Below are 18,826 nucleotides of genomic sequence, written 5' to 3'. Positions count from 1 at the left end.
TCTCCTTAGAAAATGGTGGTGGACATGGCGGAAGGTGGTGCTATTTTTTTTTCTTACATATAAATGTTTATGAAAAGTGAGTTTATGCTGTAGTTATAGTTTCATGTCTTGTTTTTTATTTAGGAGAAAAGAGAATCCTTGTGTATTGTTGCTGGTTTGTAAATTGGTACATTTATTATGGGAAAAAGTATGGAGGTTTCTCAAAAAATTAAAAGTAGAACTACCATATGATCCAGGAATCCTACTACTGGGTATATACCCAAAGGAAAGTAAATCAGTATGCTGATGAGATATCTGCATGCTTATGCTTATTGCAGCATCATTCACAACAGTCAAGACATAGAAACAACCTAAGTGCCCCACAACAGATGAGTGGATAAACAAAATGTATATATTGTCATGTGCTGCTCTGTTTTGGTCAATGACAGACCAAATATATAACAATGGTTCCATAAGATTTTGATGGAGCTGAAAAATTCTTATTGCTTTCTGACATTGTAGCCATCTTAACATCATAACACAATGCATTAGTCACGTATTTGTGGTGATGCTGGTGTAAATAAACCTATTTCACTACCAATCATGTAAAGGTATAACATACACGATTATGTATAGGCTGGGTACAGTGGTTTATGCCTGATCCCAGCACTTTGGGAGGCTGAGGTGGGAGTATTACTTGAGCCCAGGAGTTTGAGATCAGCCTACACAACACAGGGAGACCCTATCCCTACAAATAATAATAAAAAATAGCCAGGTGTGGTGGTGTGCAGCTTTAGTCCCAGTTACTTGGGAGGCTGAGGTGAGAGAATTGCTTGATGCTTGAGCCAGGAAGGTTGAGGCTGCAGTCAGTCATGACTGTACCACTGCACTCCAGCCTGGGTGATAGAGTGAGACACTGTCTCAAAAAAAAAAAAAAAAATTAAAGCAAAAATAAAAATAAAAATAATGTACAGTATATAGTACTTGATAATGATAATAAATATGTTCCTGGTTTGTATATGACTTTTAATTATATGCTTTTAATTATTATTTTAGAGTGTACTCCTTATACTTATGGAAGAAAAGTTAACTGTCAAATAATCTCAGGTGGGTCCTTCAAAAGGTATATTCCAGAGGAGTTATTTTTATCATAGGAGATGACAGCTCCTTGTATGTTGGTATCCCTGAAGACCTACCTTCCAGTGGGACAACATATAGAAGTGGAAGACAGTAATACTGATGATCCTGACCCTGTGCAGGCCGAGGCTAGTATGTGTTTTAAAGTTCTATTTCTTCACATTTGTTAATTTTCTGCTTTTGTTGCCTGTGCTTTGGTGTCATATCCAAGATGTAATTGCTAAATCCAATGTTATGAAGCTTTTCTTCATGTTTTCTTTTAGGAACTTTATAGTTTTAGGTCTTACATTTGGGTCTTCAATTCATTTGTTTTTTGTTAATTTTCACATGTGGTGTAAGGTAAGGATCCAACTGCATTCTTTTGCATGTGGATATATGGTTTTCTCAGCACCAGTAGTTGAAATACTGTTCTTTCTCCATTACATTCTGATAAACCCTTAGATAAACCTTTCATTTTACATGTCAAAATGGAAAGTTGAAAGTACGTTTTCAGTGTAGTGATATTTTCAACTTAAGATAGTTTTATCCACATGTAACCCCATTGTAAGTCGAGCGGCATACGAAATGCTAAAGTTGAAAAATGGTAAGTTAAGCCATAGTTAGGGACCATCCATAATTTCTTTACAACTTGTAAGAAAGTTCTCTTGTGTATTTAGATATAATGTACATTTTCAATGTATATTTAAAAATATAACCATTGAAAAATCCTATGAAAATGGTATATTGATAATGTGTTATAAATTAATAATTATGATTAATATCCTCTGCTATAGCTGCAGACAAAAAATCTAAAACCAAACCAAACAAACAAACAAACAAAAAAACAACAAATCAACGAAAACCCACAAACAAACCAAAAAGAGTCCTATTTATAGGTTTTATTCTTCATTTGCCCAGTTAGATGCGGAAGCCTTTATAACTAGAAACTTGTTGTTATTTTATTTTTAACTCCCACTACTTTGCCTTACACCTGGGTAACGTTGGATTGGAAGGAAATAAATTTGAAAATTCATGGAATCATGATTATGTTTCTGTCATTGAGAGACTGTGTGGTGAACTTGTGTGACCACTTTTTTTTTTTTTTTTTTAATTTTTTATTGGATTATAGGTTTTGGGGTACATGAGCAGAGCATGCAAGACAGTTGCGTAGGTACACACATGGCAGTGTGCTTTGCTTTTCTTCTCCCCTTCACCCACATTTGGCATTTCTCCCCAGGCTATCCCTCCCCACCTCCCCCTCCCACTGGCCCTCCCCTTTTCCCCCCAATAGACCCCAGTGTTTAGTACTCCCCTTTCTGTGTCCATGTGTTCTCATTTTTCATCACCCACCTATGAGTGAGAATATGCGGTGTTTCATTTTTTGTTCTTGTGTCAGTTTGCTGAGGATGATGTTCTCCAGATTCATCCTTGTCCCTACAAATGACACAAACTCATCATTTCTGATTGCTGCATAATATTCCATGGTGTATATGTGCCACATTTTTCCAATCCAGTCTATTATCAATGGGCATTTGGGTTGATTCCAGGTCTTTGCTATTGTAAACAGTGCTGCAATGAACATTCGTGTACATGTGTCCTTATAGTAGAAGGATTTATAGTCTTTTGGATATATACCCAGTAATGGGATTGCTGGGTCAAATGGAATTTCTATTTCTAAGGCCTTGAGGAATCGCCACACTGTCTTCCACAATGGTTAAACTAATTTACACTCCCACCAACAGTGTAAAAGTGTTCCTTTTTCTCCACATCCTCTCCAGCATCTGTTGTCTCCAGATTTTTTAATGATCGCCATTCGAACTGGCGTGAGATGGTATCTCAATGTGGTTTTGATTTGCATCTCTCTGATGACCAGTGACGATGAGCATTTTTTCATATGATCGTTGGCCTCATATATGTCTTCTTTCGTAAAGTGTCTGTTCATATCCTTTGCCCACTTTTGAATGGGCTTGTTTGTTTTTTTCCTGTAAATCTGTTTGAGTTCTTTGTAAATTCTAGATATCAGCCCTTTGTCAGATGGGTAGACTGCGAAAATTTTTTCCCATTCTGTTGGTTGCCGATCCACTCTAGTGACTGTTTCTTTTGCCGTGCAGAAGCTGTGGAGTTTGATTAGGTCCCATTTGTCTATTTTGGCTTTTGTTGCCAATGCTTTTGGTGTTTTGTTCATAAAGTCCTTGCCTACTACTATGTCCTGGATAGTTTTGCCTAGATTTCCTTCTAGGGTTTTTATGGTGCCAGGTCTTATGTTTAAGTCTTTAATCCATCTGGAGTTAATTTTAGTGTAAGGTGTCAGGAAGGGGTCCAGTTTCTATTTTCTGCACATGGCTAGCCAGTTTTCCCAACACCATTTCTTAAACATGGAATCCTTTCCCCATTGCTTGTTTTTGTCAGGTTTATCAAAGATTGTATAGTTGTATGTATGTTGTGTTGCCTCCGGTGCCTCTGTTTTGTTCCATTGGTCTATATCTCTGTTTTGGTACCAGTACCATGCTGTTTTGATTACTGTAGCCTTGTAGTATAGTTTGAAATCCGGTAGTGTGATGCCCCCCGCTGTGTTCTTTTTGCTTAGAATTGACTTGGCTATGTGGGCTCTCTTTTGGTTTCATATGAAGTTCATGGTGGTTTTTTCCAGTTCTGTGAAGAAAGTCAGTGGTAGCTTGATGGGGATAGCATTGATTCTGTAAATTACTTTGGGCAGTATAGCCATTTTCACAATATTAATTCTTCCTAACCATGAACATGGAATGTTTCTCCATCTGATTGTGTCCTCTCTGATATCGTTGAGCAGTGGTTTGTAGTTCTCCTTGTAGAGGTCTCTTACGTTCCTTGTGAGTTGTATTCCAAGGTATTTTATTCTTTTTGTAGCAATTGCGAATGGCAGTTCGCTCTTGATTTGGCTTTCTTTAAGTCTGTTCTTGGTGTAGACGAATGCTTGTGATTTTTGCACATTGATTTTATATCCTGAGACTTTGCTGAAGTTGCTTATCAGTTTCAGGAGTTTTTGGGCTGAGGCAATGGGGTCTTCTAGGTATACTATCATGTCGTCTGCAAATAGAGACAATTTGGCTTCCACCTTTCCTATTTGAATACCCTTTATTTCTTTTTCTTGCCTGATTGCTCTGGCTAGAACTTCCAGTACTATATTGAATAGGAGTGGTGAGAGAGGGCATCCTTGTCTAGTGCCGGATTTTAAAGGGAATGCTTCCAGTTTTTGCCCATTCAGTGTGATATTGGCTGTTGGTTTGTCATAAATAGCTTTTATTACTTTGAGATACGTTCCATCGATACCGAGTTTATTGAGGGTTTTTAGCATAAAGGGCTGTTGAATTTTGTCAAATGCCTTCTCTGCGTCGATTGAGATAATCATGTGGTTTTTGTTTTTGGTTCTGTTTATGTGGTGAATTACGTTGATAGACTTGCGTATGTTGAACCAGCCTTGCATCCCCGGGATGAATCCTACTTGATCATGATGAATAAATTTTTTGATTTGCTGTTGCAATCGGCTTGCCAATATTTTATTGAAGATTTTTGCATCTATGTTCATCATGGATATTGGCCTGAAGTTTTCTTTTCTCGTTGGGTCTCTGCCGGGTTTTGGTATCAGGATGATGTTGGTCTCATAAAATGATTTGGGAAGGATTCCCTCTTTTTGGATTGTTTGAAATAGTTTTAGAAGGAATGGTACCAGCTCCTCCTTGTGTGTCTGGTAGAATTCGGCTGTGAACCCATCTGGACCTGGGCTTTTTTTGTGTGGTAGGCTCTTAATTGCTGCCTCAACTTCAGACCTTGTTATTGGTCTATTCATAGTTTCAGCTTCCTCCTGGTTTAGGCTTGGGAGGACACAGGAGTCCAGGAATTTATCCATTTCTTCCAGGTTTACTAGTTTATGCGCATAGAGTTGTTTGTAATATTCTCTGATGATGGTTTGAATTTCTGTGTAATCTGTGGTGATTTCCCCTTTATCATTTTTTATTGCATCTATTTGGTTTTTCTCTCTTTTCTTTTTAATCAATCTGGCTAGTGGTCTGTCTATTTTGTTGATCTTTTCAAAAAACCAGCTCTTGGATTTATTGATTTTTTGAAGGGTTTTTCGTGTCTCACTCTCCTTCAGCTCAGCTCTGATCTTAGTTATTTCTTGTCTTCTGCTGGGTTTTGAGATTTTTTGATCTTGCTCCTCTAGCTCTTTCAATTTTGACGATAGGGTGTCAATTTTGGATCTCTCCATTCTCCTCATATGGGCACTTATTGCTATATACTTTCCTCTAGAGACTGCTTTAAATGTGTCCCAGAGATTCTGGCACGTTGTGTCTTCGTTCTCATTGGTTTCGAAGAACTTTTTTATTTCTGCCTTCATTTCGTTGTTTACCCAGTCAACATTCAAGAGCCAGTTGTTCAGTTTCCATGAAGCTGTGCGGTTCTGGGTCAGTTTCTGTATTCTGAGTTCTAACTTGTTTGCACTATGGTCTGAGAGGCTGTTTGTTATGATTTCAGTTGTTTTGCATTTGTTGAGCAGTGCTTTACTTCCAATTATGTGGTCAATTTTAGAGTAGGTGTGATGTGGTGCTGAGAAGAATGTGTATTCTGTGGATTTGGGGTGGAGAGTTCTGTAAATGTCTATCAGGTTTGCTTGCTCCAGGTCTGAGTTCAAGTCCTGGATATCCTTGTTGATTTTCTGTCTGGTTGATCTGTCTAGTATTGACAATGGAGTGTTAAAGTCTCCCACTATTATTGTGTGGGAGTCTAAGTCCTTTTGTAAGTCATTAAGAACTTGCCTTATGTATCTGGGTGCTCCTGCATTGGGTCCATATATGTTTAGGATCGTTAGCTCTTTTTGTTGTATCGATCCTTTTACCATGATGTAATGGCCTTCTTTGTCTCTTTTGATCTTTGTTGCTTTAAAGTCTATTTTATCAGAGATGAGAATTGCAACTCCTGCTTTTTTTTGCTTTCCATTAGCTTGGTAAATCTTCCTCCATCCCTTTATTTTGAGCCTTTGTGTATCCTTGCATGTGAGATGGGTTTCCTGGATACAGCACACTGATGGGTTTTGGCTTTTTATCCAATTTGCCAGTCTGTGTCTTTTGATTGGTGCATTTAGTCCATTTACATTTAGGGTTAATATTGTTATGTGTGAATTTGATACTGCCATTTTGATGCTAAGTGGCTGTTTTGCCTGTTAATTGTAGATTCTTCATTATGTTGAAGCTCTTTAGCATTTAGTGTGATTTTGGAATGGCTGGTACTGGTTGATCCTTTCTATGTGTAGTGCCTCTTTTAGGAGCTCTTGTAAAGCAGGCCTGATGGTGACAAAATCTCTGAGTACTTGCTTGTTCGCAAAGGATTTTATTTTTCCTTCACTTCTGAAGCTCAGTTTGGCTGGATATGAAATACTGGGTTGAAAGTTCTTTTCTTTAAGAATGTTGAATATTGGCCCCCACTCTCTTCTGGCTTGTAGTGTTTCTGCCGAGAGATCTGCTGTGAGTCTGATGGGCTTCCCTTTGTGGGTGACCCGACCTTTCTCTCTGGCTGCCCTTAGTATTCTCTCCTTTATTTCAACCCTGTTGAATCTGACGATTATGTGCCTTGGGGTTGCTCTTCTTGTGGAATATCTTTGTGGTGTTCTCTGTATTTCCTGCAATTGAGTGTTGGCCTGTCTTGCTTGGTGGGGGAAATTTTCCTGGAGGATGTCCTGAAGAGTATTTTCCAGCTTGGATTCATTCTCATCGTCCCCTTCTGGTACACCTATCAAACGTAGGTTAGGTCTTTTCACATAGTCCCACATTTCTTGGAGACTTTGTTCATTCCTTTTTGCGCTTTTTTCTCTGATCTTGGTTTCTCGTTTTATTTCATTGAGTTGGTCTTCGACTTCAGATATTCTTTCTTCTGCTTGGTCAATTCGGCTATTGAAACTTGCGTTTGCTTCGCGAAGTTCTCGTATTGTGTTTTTCAGCTCCTTTAATTCATTCATATTCCTCTCTAAGTTATCCATTCTTGTTATCATTTCCTCGAATCTTTTTTCAAATCTTTTTTCAAGGTTCTTAGTTTCTTTGCATTGATTTAATACATGATCTTTTAGCTCACAAAAGTTTCTCATTATCCATCTTCTGAAGTCTAATTCCGTCATTTCGTCACAGTCATTCTCCGTCCAGCTTTGTTCCCTTGCTGGTGAGGAGTTTTGGTCCTTTCTAGGAGGCGCGGTGTTCTGGTTTCGGGTGTTTTCCTCCTTTTTGCGCTGGTTTCTTCCCATCTTTGTGAATTTGTCCACTGGTCGTCTGCGTAGTTGCTGATTTTTCGATTGGGTCTCTGAGTGGACACCCAGAATGTTGATGATGAAGTATTTCTGTTGCTTGGTTTTCCTTCTACCAGTCTAGCCCCTTCGCTGTACGACTGCTGGGGTCCGCTCCAGACCTTGCTTGTCTGGGGTGCACCTCTAGCAGCTGTGGCACAGCGAGGGATGCTACCAGTTTCTTTTTCTGCTATCTTTGTCCCTGTATGATGCCTGCCTAATATCAGTCTTTTGGATATAGAGGGGTCAGGGAGCTGCTTGAGGAGACAGTTTGTACTTTATAGGGGTTTAATTGCTGAGCTGTGCGCTCTGTTGTTCCTTCAGGGCTGTTAGGCTGCTATGTTTGATTCTGCTGCAACAGAGCTCATTAAAAAACCCTTTTTTTTTTTTTTTTTTTTCTCAAATGCTCTGTGTTGAGGGGTTTGGGCTTTATTTTTGGATGTTCGATGAGGTGTCCTGCCCAGCTAGAAGGCAGACTAGCCACTGTTTGGTTGCCAGGCTTCGCCCTGCTGTTGTGTGATTCGCCCTGTTTCTGCAGGCTCTGCTGTGGTCTCCGCCACGCCCTGCGGCGGAGTCTCTTCGTTGTAGCGTGTTGCCTCAGCAATGGCAGACTGCGTCAGCAGTGGGCGTGTATCTCAGTAGGGACGGGTTGCCTCGGCAACGGCTGGCTGTGTCAGCAGTGGGCGTGTATCTCAGTTGGGGCGGGTTGCCTCGGTAGTGGTGGACGCCCCTCCCCCACAGAGCGTCTCGGGCCGTCTGCTTGGGATAGTTTGAAATCGCGGTTTTGTTCGTCCCACTGGGTATCCCAAACGATCTGTCCCTGCAATCCCCTGGGCTGGGCTATTGTGCAAGTCTCGTTCAGTCTCAAGTCCAGCCCTCTCAAGTCTCAGGTTGCCGGTTCAACAAGGCACCCGGACAAGTGCGCCCTGTGGGGATTGCTGGGTAGGGCCGGCCACCGCCGCCCCGGCTGCCGGCTTCGCCAGGCAGACCTACTGCCTGGCATCCCGTGTCTTTTTATACTTGGGAGTTTCCCCGTTCTGTGGGCAACAAAGATCAGTCTGGAAATGCAGCACTGACTCACCGTTTGCGGATTCAACGCGGGCTCCAATCCTGGGTTGTTCTCACAGCGCCATCTTGAGTCCCCTCTCGTGTGACCACTTTTTAAAATTATTCATGTTTTTAAGAAAGTGGCTTCATGCTCTGTTTTATTTAATCCTTGCAGCAGTCACCTAATCTTTCTGGGTGGTAAATTCTTCTGAAAACGAAGAGTTTGAGCTACAAGATTTTCTTCTCTTTTTACTGCTCTTTAATTTCCTGATGTCTTTTTGTAGTATACTGAAAACAAATTTCGAGGTTTCCTAGGTAAATCCCAAAAAACTATGAGAAACAGCTGTGCCCAGATATTTCATACTCGAGGAGCCAAAACTCCAGTCAAATAATGGAATAATTCTCACATTTGTGAGAAATTGTTAAGAAAAATGATGAAATGGAAGAATTATTGAGCTTGAACTTACTAGAAATTATAATCATACCCGAGTGAAATAAAACACTTGGAGGGATCATAAACACAATTAGCTTTAAAATTCTTCTCTCTGGGCTCATTCGACAGAGGATGAATAAGATAAATACAAAGTGTATGTGTTTATTCTAAGTATAATTTTGGGGGCTGTGACATTTTAATTTAGGCTAGCCTTGCCTAGGCTAGCAGGTACTATCTGCTCCTCTTCCCCCTTCAATGCAAATAAACTAAAATGCTTACATATACCTGGGCCACTCATCTTTCTTGAACATCTTCAATCTCCTACCTCTTTCTGTGGTATTTTACATTTAATCCTCTTGTTGAATTCTGTTCAGTGTTCAATGTGCAACTTCAATAGTAGGTTATCTGTATAACCTTTCTTTAACTTTCCCATTGAAATTACCCCCAATCTAACTCCGCCTCACTGCTTTACGTATTGTATATAATATACATTATATATGTATACATCCACACATACACTTTGATGGCACTTTCCACATTTGTCTCATTCTAAATATACATATATCTGTCTTCTCTAGATGTAAACTTTCTTGTGGACAGGTATTTGATAGTTTTTTCATGTTTATGTCCCATCTAGAAATCATAGCAGTTTCTGATCCATGGTAATTTCTCACAATAAAGGAGGGCTTGGTACCAAGTTTTCTGAATGCTGCCCCTTTTAAAAATGAAACATATATGTAGGATTTATAAAAATACATAGAAGAGATGAAGGGGAATATTTTATTATTATGAGTTTATTAGTTCAAATTTGTGAGATTTGATTCTTACAGTTATTCAAAAGAGGAATGAGGCTGATTTAACAAACTTCCAATGAAATTGTTGTTCATGGAAGACAGTTGTAACTGTCAGTCTAAGCATCCAGTGTAATTTTCTCTCTATCTTACTTTTTCTGTCTTTTCCTCTCCCTCGATTTCCCTTTCTCTCTCTCTCTCTCTTTCTGGATGACATCAAGAAAATCTAGATTTACATAGATGAGTAGTTACAAATGGCAGTATTTTTTAAATAGCTTGCTCTTCAGTGTAAGTGATACAGTATTTTTTAATAGCTTCTTCAATTGAACTGAAACAGTAGCTCAAAAGGGTAGGAAATCCTTGTTTCAGATTAAAATCACAGCAAGTAACAAGTGCATGCAGTTATTAATTGTTAAATGTTCAGTTTAAAGAGTCAATTAATGGATTCTTCAGCCAGTTTAAGTTGTCACCATTTGGCAGAAAATACCATATGAATGTATCCTGTCACTTAATTGAGTGGAACACACAAATGTCATAGGATTGTATTTGCTTGTATGATTTTATGTGAATAGACATACACAGGTCTGATTTAACAAAACAAAACTGAAAAAGACCTGCAGTCTTCTTACTTGGTGTCACAATTTTAAGGTGCTCAAATATATCCACCGCAAAATTATATTTTGAAAAAAGGAAAGTTAAGGCAGGACAAATTAAGTTATTAGGGGTCTCCCTTGTATTAAAATTTGATAAAGAACACAAGTGTGGGTGATGCTTTTTATTACACTTTTAAAAATGATTAATATGTTAACAATGAAACTTGGACAAATATTTGCTGAACCCTGGAAACACATTTTCATTCCACATGACTGGGATAAAAGGATGTTAGCAGTAGGAAGGTACATTGTGTCTAACCCTTTCATTTTTCTAAATGTGAACTGCGATGATGTATATGAAAATTTCTAGTACAATGTCTAGTGTGTGCACTAAATATATATTTCCTTGAAATACTGAAATGAATAAATAAATTAGAAAAGAGAAACAGTAATAAATGTTGATCTCTATGGAATGCTTTTTGCATGCCACGTGTTCTGCTAATTGCTCACAAGATTTACTATTATTGTTTCCATTTTACAGATAAGAAAACTGAGGCATAAAGAGATTTCATAATGTCTTCAAGGTCACCTGGCTTGTCCACTGTAGAACATGGATTTGAACTCTGGCTCTTTGACCTCCCCAAATCCAGATGTTTAGCTTCCACAGAGAGTATACCATCAGAATGCATTCAGCAAGTGCAGCGCTTTCCCTAGTGATTTTTTTTTTGTTTGATTATGGCTGATTTTATGCAATCATGAAAGGCTGATCTTTCTGTTTTGTTTATCATTTTCATAGAACTATGATGATTCTTAATTGTCTGTTAACCTTCAGCAGTACATTTGCTAACAGCATTTAAAGAAACAGATCATGTCTGGGTACTTGGATTTATAAAGAACATTTGATTTTCTCAGTGAGCCTTTCCACATTCTTTTCAGTTCAGGCAGATACACTGATGTGTGTGGGGCACATCCCTCCTGACACGGTTTTATTGTGGGCAGAAGAGAAGAAATAGCATTTAAAACCAGACTCCTTGGTTATTTTTTCTTTTTCACATTTCATTGATTCTTGATTTTGTGTCTTGGGAAGACTAGTTTTGTAGGAAAAATAAAAATAAAAATCACCAAAGAGTCAAAGAGAAGGCCTTGAGAATTGCTTGGTCTTTATGCTACTTTCAAAAGCTTTTTGTTGTATAACAATGCAAAGCATAGAAGGAAGAAGGAAATGGTATTTGTTTCAAAGGATCATTCTTTACCTCCGGTTTTAGTAGTCACTTAGCCAGTAGATGTGCTGAGAAACTTAAGGCCTCATCATCTCTGTTGAAGAAGGATAAGTCAGTGCACAATGACAGTATATTATATTGCACGGTAGTGTTATGGATCAAGTACTAAGGGATCTCAGTCATGGGAGTAAGTAGCTGGGGTGGGGCGCAGAAGATAGGAAGGAACTTACAGTGGAAGTGACACTTGAGCCAGGTCTTAAGGGATGAATAGGAGTTTGCTAGGTTATGAAGTGGGGATTAGAAGTGCAGACATTTTCTGACTTCTGCACTTTGGCCTGTTACACTGTTTCCCTGAATTTTTTTCATCAACCTCCTCCCTTTTGTTTTTCTTTGCTTTATGTCAAAGGGGAAAAGTAACTAAAAATGACTAACCAAAATAAAATATTCCTTTATTTTTCTTGTTTTTCTAAGAGGTCTTAAGAAAAAGAAGTACATTCACAATGTTTATGTTGTTTTACTGTAAACAAAGTATAGATAGAGCCATTGTTTAATTTTATGTCATACTGATACATTGGTATCACAATTAGTTAATATTTATTCAAAATTCATAGCTAACATTATTCATAAAAGAATGTGCAAAGAGAGTTGAGTTCTAGTAGCTATAGGAATAACCATTTTCTTTCATGCTTTATATCTGGATCCATTCTAAGTCTTGGTCTCTGTGTGATTGCTCTTATTTGCTTTAACAATTTGAGTGCAGTTATTTGTAGATGTATATATGTAGAAGTTGAGATCTTCCCTATTGTATTGTGACCATAATCATGGATTTTCCAGAAGAGCTCTGTTTAAAATGTTCTTTGCTGATTCCTTAAAAATACCAAAGCTGGATCTATTTTGGGTTTGGAATACTGTTTATGTCCTAGTTGGTTAGCTTTTGGTAAATCTGAGGGGCTCTATCAGCTGTCAGAGGTCTCCAGAATGATGGCAAAGCACCTACATGAAGACGTTTACCTGAGTTATCCAGGTAACTGCCTTAACCCCTTGCTGGCTGTCAGCCACTCCACAGTGGCAGTCTTCCATGCCAGGCCTCTCTCCACTAGATGGTGCTAACACTTGCTATTGCAGCTCCAGCTCAGGGTAAGGGTAATTTAGTCATCAAAGGCAAATAATTTATTTAATATTTATTTAACAGTTACCAACCAGACCCTACAGGGGTTGTGAGTAGTGGGTTACATAGATAACTAGGCCTCAGACCCTGAGCTTGGGAGAATATACTCTTTTTGTTGTATAGAAATAGCAAGGGAACAAGTGGAAGAGGCCATAAAAGAGAGGCAGTCAAATAAAGTGGTTTAGCATGCCCATTCTGGAGACAGAGACTCTGGTTTCACATCCCAGCTCGTTCATTTGCTAATTTACTAGCTAAATCACTTCACTTCTTTGTGCCTCAGCTTTGCCATCTGTAAAATGTGAATCGTAACATTCACATTTCATTTACAATTCCCTGTAAAATGTGAATCGTAAGATTTATGTTTCATTTACAATTCCTCATTCATTTACAACTGCTCATCTGTAAAATGTGAATGATAATATTACCTCCCTCATATGGCTGGTGGGAAGATTACATGAGTTAAATATGTAAAGCACTTAGCACCATAGCTGACATAAATCCCCACCCACAGCCATCAGCATGTAAGTTCAGTGAAGGTAGTGAGCTTTGTCTTTTTTTCTTTAAAAAAAATTTTTTTTTAAATAAAAAGATGGGGTTTCACCATGTTGGTCAGGCTGGTCTTGAACTCCCAACCTCAGGTGATCCGCCTGCCTCGGCCTACAAAGTGCTTGGATTACAGGTGTGAGCCACCACGCCTGGCCTGTCTTACTATTTACTGATGTATTCCCAGTGTGTCTGGCACATAGTAGGCCCTCCTCTTGAGTAAATATGTTGAATGAAGTCACAGTTAGAAGATGGCTTTGTGTATCTACCTGAGTGAGTGATGTGTGGAAGTATGGGTCTAGCAGGAGCTCAGAAGTTTTCTTTTAGATTTCTGTCCTACTCATTCTAAAGAGGTATCTTATTATTAAATTATACGATTTTCCTAAGAAGGTCTTCCTGAGAAAATGTAATAATGCAGACGATGATTTTTTCCCATGTATTGTGCCAGAGAGGAAGGCTTCCATGAAGACCTTTCATGCCTTGGGGATGTCTTACAGGGAACTGGTCTCCTGGAGGTGTCACCACTGCTCCTGTCTGATTCTCCCTCTTGCCCTCATGCTTTTTCTCTACATCGAACAAACATCTTGAAGGCAAATGTCAAGACAAGGAATAGGAAGAGGTTAATTTGTCACGTTGAGAACAGCTGTGTGTAGAACTGCAATTTGCATTTTAATGTCCTGCTTATTCCAGAAAAGTGGCATTTTACAGATTTCCTGTATGATTCATGAATTTCAAGGCTTTGTAGTTTAAAATAAAAATTCAGGTAATAGCCAAGAATAAGAGAAGTTAAACTCTGTCAGGGTTTCTTACTCTTTCCTGGTTTCATCACTTTTCCATCTTTTTAAGTATTTCATAATCTATTCCCATGTTAGTTCTTAGAAATTAGGAACAAACACATATGGAAGTGTTAACTCAGGCACCACATCTGGCTTCCTCATTAGCTTCAAATTCCCCAAAACACATATGTGACAAATAATAATAAAAGAAAAAAATCAGGGTTGGAGTTCTGGATGTTCAATATGGGTTCTTGGCTGAAATGGCTGTTGACACAGGCAGTGTTAAGATTGGTGGGGGAATGCAGGGGTGCAGTCAGTTATTCATATGTATTTAGTGCCTGTGCACCAGGTACTGAGTCTTGTGTTATATGGAGAAGTGTGTGTGTCCAGGTGAGGAGGCAGACAGACAGACAGGGGACATTACAAAGGTATCAAAGAAATTTATATATAGAGTTTGAAAATTCCCTAGACTCTACTTTGCTTTCACTGAGAAGACAGAGTTCAAAATACATGTCTCTGCCACTTCTTTGATTACATTGTCAATTAGATATTTAGGTCTTTCTGAGTGATCAAACACTTTTGATATTTCTAACTGCCTTTGATGTTTATGGGACAGGTATACTTTTTGCTACAGTTTTCTTCATGTTTCATTCATTCATTTATTCATTCAACCAATATTTATTTAATGCTTATGTCATATCAACCATTGTATCAGGGTTTGGGTTTAGTGCTGACCTGAACAATGAAAAACACAGTTCTCTTGCTAATGCATCTTACATTACTGGGTATCCAGACAAATAAGCGGGTCACTTACAGCCCCCTGTAGTGGATGATGAGATTCCCTGAGAACTCAGAGCAGGGAGCTCAGTGAGATCAGAGAGTCTTTCTGGAGGATGTGGCATCCTAGCTGATATCTAAAAATTGAGTAAGTCTTAGCCTGAAGAAGTCTATGGGGTGTTCTCAGCAGAGGAGCAGGCTGTGCAATGGTAGGAGCTTGAGCCTTTTCTAGAGTGGTTGACAACATGAATAGGTGTTAAGAAACTGGGAAGTAATATAGAACTGTATGTGCCAGTACTAACGATGCCAAGTTCTATGGTCAGCCACTACACATTGTTCTGGATCAAAACGAGAATGATTAGGCTTTCTCCCAATTGCCTGTCTTAGTGAGTGTGTTGGCTCCACATAGGATAAAGTGAAAGAAGGTAGTAAAGTCAATACACATTACTCCCCATTCCTTAAGCAAACCTCTTGGCTTCCTGATATTATACTGATATTGGCTCAGTTGTAGTTTATTTATTATATATACTACTGCATTTATGATAATATTGGGTGAATGTTTTTGAAAAAACTAGGGAGTAGTAGAATTTGTTTTTATGGCTGCCATTTATTGAGGATGACCTAAGTGCTGGGCATTGTGCCAAGGGTTTTGAAAGTGTTCATATTTAAACTCTGACATAGTCCTATAAGGGAGGAGTTGTTATATTTCCATTGTGCCGATGACGACCAGATGGTCCAAGAGATGAAGAAGTGACCTGCTCTGGGATGCTTATCTAGGAAGGATTAGAGTAGGGTTCAAACCCAGGCTCAGAGGAGGGGCAGAGAAACCCAATACTGGAGCTTCAGAGAAAGAACACAGGTATTTAGCACACGATGAGAGGAGAGGTTATTAATGGATCTTTTCAGAGTCCTTTGTAATTAATTTTAAGATAATGAAGGATTTTAAGGAATAAATGGTTAAATCTCCTCAGCTTGCTGGCAGCTGGCTGGCATCATGATTAGAGAGTTTTGTATGTGGTGTATTTTATGACAGATAATGTATAAAACGTTCTACTATTTCACATCATCTATTTAATATGGCTTGTTTTAACAAGAATGTAATTAATCCCCATCTTTCTTTGTATAATTGTATTGTAGCTGTCAAGAACTAAATGTTCTAGAAATTTTGCTTGAAGTTACAGAATAAAAGTAATAATTATGCAGTAACCTTTCCCCTGTGGACGGACCAGGTTGGAAAAATTAATGGTGAAGAGCTGTTGCTCCACCGTGAGTGGAGCATGAGACAAGAAGACCCAGGCAGACGTGAATTGTGCATTAGCGGGGGCTCCAAAGTATAGCAGGAACAGCACAATAATTGAAGCAGGTGACAGGAGAGGCAAATATAAACCATTAAAGTAATGGGGTAGAGAAAATACTGAGAAAATTTTAACTTGAAATTAAAATCTAGGTTATTTCTAGCAGGATTGTGGATGGATTAAATATTCTATAATGCCTATCACTAAAATGCAAAACACTAAAAAGCCTGGATAAAATTTAAGGAATACATACCATTTTGATTGCATGGCTGAGCTGACAAGAAAGTAAGAGGAATCCTTAGAGAAATCTGAAATGGAGAGAAAGCAAGAAACCCAAGAGGTAAACCAGTGTAGAAGCTGTTAGCTTCCATGGCAATAGCTGCTGATTACTGGCGACCTAGAACCTTGAATAAAAAGGCTGCATTCTGGAGGCATGAAATAAACACAGGGCTTTTACAAAGTGGGGAGTGAGACTGAAGCTGCCACCAAATCTAGGACTTTTAAAAACACGACCGAGGGGAGCAAAATTTGCCAGGGAAATTTGCCTTTTCCACCTGCGCACTGGGTAGTGGGAAGTCTTCCTTGAGAATATGTAATCATAGCAGGCACTCATGGGCTTGGGGCTGAGTTCCTACTACTCCTGAGGTCCAGAAAAAAATAGAGAAATAAAAACACTTTTAACTGGAATTTAATTTAAAGGGGTCCTGGATTGACGGTACTGCTGGTCTGACAGAAATGGATGCAGATGGTCATTGGAGAAACAGATCCTTAGAGAATAAGCCTTCGAGAATTCCCACAGTTCCAGTCCCAGTAAGCAGGAGTTCATAGCTACCACATCATAAAATGTATCAGGAAACAAGGCACTGCCACCAAAACTACACACAGTACAATTGGATCTGTAGACTTGACAGGTTAGAATTATCAAATGCCAAACATAAAACACCCATGTTCACGGTTTTAAATATATAAAAAATGGAATCAACAGTATGAGCAAGAAGCAAGCAAGCAAACAAAAATCACCTCAGAAAAGAGGCAGATTTATGGAAAAGGAAAAAAAAGGCCCCAGAGAAAATCGTACATGTCAGTGAACACTTGGGAAACCTCAGAAACCTCTCCATGGGTCAATGTTTACCTTGTTTTGGAGGAGCCTTGCTGAGTCTATTTCATTGTTTAAGAGTACAATCATAGTTTTTTGTTTTTCAGAATGGCTTTCCTCTGGAAGGATCTAGATGATCTCATTCATTAAAGTATAGGAAAGATGATGGGGCATGATTCTACGGGGTTGATTACTTGAGGAAGTCAGGAATTCCAAAGATGTTTTGAAGAGATTTAGTTTCATCATTGCTGCCATCATCATCATTATCCCCATTTATATTTATTGGGGCATACTGTTGTTTCGTGCATTGTATTGGACATACAGTATGGACTATTTTACTTTACTTAACCTTATTATAATCTTATTACATAATTACTGTTAGTAACCCTACGTTACAAGTGAGAATTAAACCTTAGAAGGGTTTAGTGGCTTGCTCAAGATTAAGACTTCTGAGCTCACTTCTGAATTTTGCTGCCTCTGGAAGCTGCTCAGTGTCCTCTCTGAGAAGCAGAGCAGCCAATGTGGTGTCCTGAGGAGACTAGGGCATTGAGTTCAGTCTCTCACCCATGACTGTGGAATTGGAGGTGCCATGGACGCTGCTAGGGTGGTATCCAGGAGTGGAGCTTCCTTCCCCATATTTGTGGTGTCCCATTGATGACAGGCCTCTAAAGGTGGGAACCAGCAGAGCCAGAGGTCAATGCTTGGTCTTGGAGTCCAGCCTGATCCAACCCAGGCAGAGAAGTGAGAGAGTCAAGGTCTGCAGCTGAAGGAGAAAGTGACCAATGCAAGGAAGAAGGGCTGGGGGCTTGGAGAAAGTCTTGAGTGAGGTACCGATTGTGGTTTGACTGCTTGTGCTTACGGTGGCCACAGGCAGGTTTTTGCCATGAACTAAGTTGTAATGGGCAAAGAATAGTGGCTAGAGGGCTTCTTCCAGCTAAATCTAGATTTTGATGCAGAAAATCTGAAGCATGAATATTTTTTTAAGTTGATGGGAAAGGGATTTTAGTTCTGGTTCTCTGCCTAAGATAAATAAGCAAAGAAGCTTTATTATGTAACAAGACAAAATATTTGAAATAAGGACATTTGAAATCAGACTTTTTTTTTTTCTGGTAGAATAGCACACAGTATTTTCTAGGAAAAGGATTTTTAAAAAATAAGTTCTTATCTTCAGTTAGAAAATAAATAATAGCATTGTGTTGACCATGTATTACCCTTTTGATGTCTTCTGGATCTCATGTGGAATATGAAGTTACTTTTCTAGTTGTTTCCAGAGGAGAATGTCTGAAATACTTTTTTTTTCTTTGAAAGAGTTATTTGAAAGTAAAACTTCAAAAAGTAGTTGCTCATTTGTTAGGAGTTTGGCTTAAATTCCTCATCTTTATAATTCAGCTTTAAAATTGATGAGATATATTTATATATACTGATAGGAAGATGCCCAATACGTACTGTGAAGAGAAAAGAGCAAGTTGTAGAATATGCAGAATATGATCTCATTTTTAGGAAAAGATTACATATCAACATATATAAATACAACATGCATGGAGAGTTTCTGGAGGAAAACACTTAACAATGATTACTTCTAAGAGCAGTGCTGGGGATCTAGGGCAGAAATGAGGAGGAGGGCTTTCACTTTTCAATTCATACTATTTTGCATTATTTGAAATTTTGCTATAGTCATATATTATTTT

General features: G+C 38.7%; 1 protein-coding gene and 1 long non-coding RNA gene across 6 annotated transcripts in view; both read left to right on the top strand.

Moving 5' to 3' along the window:
- Positions 1-11,402, top strand: part of LOC144578504 (uncharacterized) — a 36,714-nt gene extending 25,312 nt beyond the window's left edge. The window contains exons 2-3 of the long non-coding RNA XR_013524406.1: positions 1,134-1,248; positions 10,805-11,402. This is a non-coding gene — a long non-coding RNA (uncharacterized LOC144578504). The remainder of the gene's footprint in view (positions 1-1,133; positions 1,249-10,804) is intronic.
- HTR7 (5-hydroxytryptamine receptor 7) overlaps positions 1-18,826 on the top strand; it is a 123,636-nt gene that overhangs the window by 54,199 nt on the left and 50,611 nt on the right. The window lies entirely within an intron of this gene.

Source organism: Callithrix jacchus, chromosome 12 (genome assembly GCF_049354715.1).
Source record: "Callithrix jacchus isolate 240 chromosome 12, calJac240_pri, whole genome shotgun sequence".
NCBI classification, from domain to species: Eukaryota; Metazoa; Chordata; class Mammalia; order Primates; family Cebidae; genus Callithrix; species Callithrix jacchus.
Note: the sequence above shows the minus strand (reverse complement) of the source record. Positions and strands in the feature narration are given on the sequence as shown.